Genomic DNA, 3,353 nt, shown 5'->3' on the forward strand with positions numbered 1-3,353 from the left:
CCACACGGGGGCCCTGGTTTGGTTTGGTGGTGGCTTTTTTGAGACAGGGTCCCGCTATTTTCCAAACCAGCCTTGAACTCACTGTGTAGCCCTGCCTGTCCTTTAACTCCCTTCAACTCTTGATCCTGCTTCAGCTTCCTGGGTGCTGGATCACAGGTATGTGCCCCACTCCTCTTTATTGTATAAGAGGACCACGTGTTTCATACATAAAGCTTTTTTAGTACTGGGGGTTGAACCCAAGGGCTTTGCACTGAGCTGCACCCCCAGCCCTTTTGCTTGTTGAAAACAGCTCAGTAAATTCCCCAGGCTGGGCTTCAACTTCCATTCCTCCTGCCTCAGCCTCCCAGGCAGCTGGGATCCAGATGTACGCCGCCAGGCCTGGCCCCTGCTCAAAGGCAGGTCAGGCGAGGATTAGCCGTCTGGGCTGGCGCTTTGATCTCTCGTTATTTTCCGAGTTGGTCTTGTTTTGGGGGAATAAGGCTCGTGTGCCCACCTACACCCAGCACCTCCGCCCCTCCTGGGCTGAGTCTGCTCACCTGGCTTAGGCCGCGTAGTACTTCTTTCTCTTACTGTTTTCCGGCTCTACAAGTAAAAGTTCCAGCTTCCTCTTGGAAAGTGAGCACTTGGGCCCCTTGTGCTCGACCCCAAGTCTGGGTGATGGCCGTGGCCCCCTGGCTCTGCCTGCCGGCTGCATGTACACATAGCTGGTGTCCACTGCCAAGACCTGTGTGCCCGCTTCCCCGGGACCCTTGGACTTTGTGCCTCAGGGCCCGACACACAGCAAGCAGTCAGCCAGAGAGCCGGTGGGCCCAGAGGTCTCCAAGTCTCCATCGTCTGGATCTAACAGCTGATGGCAAAAGGATTTCTCCCCGTCAGCAGTCTGGTGGGCAACACTGAAGGCCCACAGTCCGCCTCCATCACCAGTGCCAGCGAGCTCTGATCTGCCTCACAAATGACTGACCTTTTGGGAGTGACCCCAGGCTGGGCTCAAGTGTGCAGTCCTCCTGCCTCAGCCTCCCCCAGTGCCGGGATTAAGGCAGGAGCAACAGCACCTAGCTGAATCTTCTAAAATGTGTGAGATCAAATAGCTGGGCACAGTGGCACCTATGGGGCATCCCACTGCGAGGGAGGATAAGGAAGGAGAACAGGGGCCCAAGCATTCAAGGCCACCCTGGGTGACACAGGCCATGTCTCAAAGCAATGTGGCTCCACCGCTATTGCTCATCCGGAAAATCCTGAGGCCCTACCCAGCCACCCCCCTCGAGTGGATCTGCAAGGAGCAGGGCATCCCCTGCCAGCCAGACCAACAGTGCCCCTGTGCGGATGTGGGACTGTGCCGTGTCCCCTCCCTCGCCGGCCCATGCAGGGCCCAGGCTGAGTTGCAGAAGCCAACCTGAGAACTGTGCTCCAAAGACTGTCCCTGTAAGCTGCCAGGCTGCCCCATTGCCTCTGCCAGCAACTGGGAGCCCTGGGGATCCCATGTCCCCTTCCACTTTCTTATCAACCCCAAGGCTCCCCTCCAAATGGCCCTGGTGGTGACTGTGTCCTGAGAAAGCTGAAGCTACTGGGAGTGAAGGCCTATGCCTGTGATTCCAGCACTCAGGAGGCTGAGGCTGGAGGATCGCTATGACTTCAAGGCCAGCCTGGGCTGCGTAGCATGACTGTGTCTCAAAAATAAAACAAGCTGGGAGAGGTCTGACGTCCCCGCCACTGACCCTGCCACTGACCCAGGTATGTCCACACCTTCCCAGGCACAGCAGTGACCTGTGCTTGGGGCTCCAGGTCCCACTGCCTGTGGAGACATCCCCTGGACACCACGTCCTCCAGGGATGCGGCTGGCCGACGGGGGTGGCTCTGGTGCCCAGTGTCTCTCTTCTGACACAGCTTCAGCAAGTGGCACTCGGGGTGCATGCACTTGTGCTGGGACTCCACCAGCCTGCCCTTTTCACTCAGGACGTGAAACCTCCCAAGAACTCACTGCCTCTTTCTGAATTTTTTAAATGCATTTTTTATTTATTGGCTTTTGGAGATGGGACCTTGTTACATAATCCAGGCTGACCTTGAACTCCTGATCCTCCTGCCTCAGCCTCCCAGAGTACTGGGATTTCAGACCTGCACCACCACGCCTGGCTAAATGAGAGTGAAGATTGCTTAAATCTTTATAGATTTGCAGTTAATCAATCTTCCAGGCAAACTACTTTGAGTCAGGCTTTTTTTCCTTTTTTCCTATTAATATTTTTTTAAAAAGCAAGCCAGGTATCATAGCACATACCTATAATCCCAACACTCAGGAGGCTGAGGCAGGAAGATCACAAATCCAAGCCTAGCCTGGCCTACAAGGTGAGTTTGAGGCTGGCCTGAACTACACAGCAAGACCTTGTCTGGGAGAAAAAAAACGTACTTTCTTCTAAAATACAACTCAAAAGCTGAGATACAGCTCACATATATGCCAAGCCTGCCTCAATTGCCAATACTGGGAGAAACAGCCCACTGAGGCAGTGCGAGCCTGTAATCCCAGCACACTAGGAAGCTGAGGCAGGAAGATCCTAAGTTTGAGCCCAACTTGGGCAATTTAGCAAGACCTGCCTCATGATAAAGATAGAAAGGGCCTCTGGTGTAGCTCCGTGTGAAGGCCCTGGGTTCCATCCCCACTACTCAGAAAGGAAAACACCTCAGGTGTGACCACGGCCACACTGCAGGTGCCTCCTGAGGCAGCAGGGCTGCTGTCCCACAGAGCTCAGGCCCACTGTCCCTTGGAAAGCAGAGGCGGTGCTGGGCGTGCTGTCACTCACCTCCCTCCAGATGGCTTCAGCCAGGTCCGCAAGGCTCCTTCTGTGGGCAGCCTGGGTGAGAGGCTGGGCTGCTGCTCTCTGCCACTGGGCAGCCAGCAGCGGGGGGCACAGGTGACCCCCGGGGGACAGCACAGAAGCCACTCTGCAGCCTGCGCCGAGGGGCCGGATGTGTCCCCACCACCACAGGAGGGACCGAGGTGACCCACTGTCGGCCACACGGCCCTGGTTCTGCCCAGACCATGGCAGGGACCATGCGGGGCCAGGGGTGGCTGGGCCTGGCCCTGCGTTTGCCCCTTGTCTACAGCTCCTGTGCTCACTCGCTCAGCCCTGAGTTCTGCTAAGTCGCCAGGCTGCCAGAGCTCAGCCTGGTGTCTGCCTTGAGCACCCACAGGTGAGGAGATGCTTGGGGTCCACACCAGCTAGCTGGGTGACCCAGACCTGGGGGCCCCACCCCACCCTGGGACAGGGAGGGAGACAGGAGGCACCTGGAGGTGGCAGCGCACGTTCCTCTGCCGCTTCCCGAAGGCACTGGTTCCGGCCCAGGTGGCCCTGATGCAGGAG

At 57.2% G+C, this 3,353-nt stretch overlaps 1 long non-coding RNA gene across 1 annotated transcript; it reads right to left on the minus strand.

Moving 5' to 3' along the window:
- Positions 1-2,098: 2,098 nt before the first annotated feature.
- On the minus strand, positions 2,099-3,353 carry LOC104850351. Its single transcript, XR_004518345.1, has 3 exons — positions 3,278-3,353; positions 2,793-2,843; positions 2,099-2,130 (listed from the first exon to the last, which is right to left on the minus strand). It is a non-coding gene; the product is annotated as an uncharacterized LOC104850351 (long non-coding RNA).

This window comes from Fukomys damarensis, unplaced genomic scaffold, assembly GCF_012274545.1.
Source record: "Fukomys damarensis isolate Sample0158 unplaced genomic scaffold, DMR_v1.0_HiC HiC_scaffold_21, whole genome shotgun sequence".
NCBI classification, from domain to species: domain Eukaryota; kingdom Metazoa; phylum Chordata; class Mammalia; order Rodentia; family Bathyergidae; genus Fukomys; species Fukomys damarensis.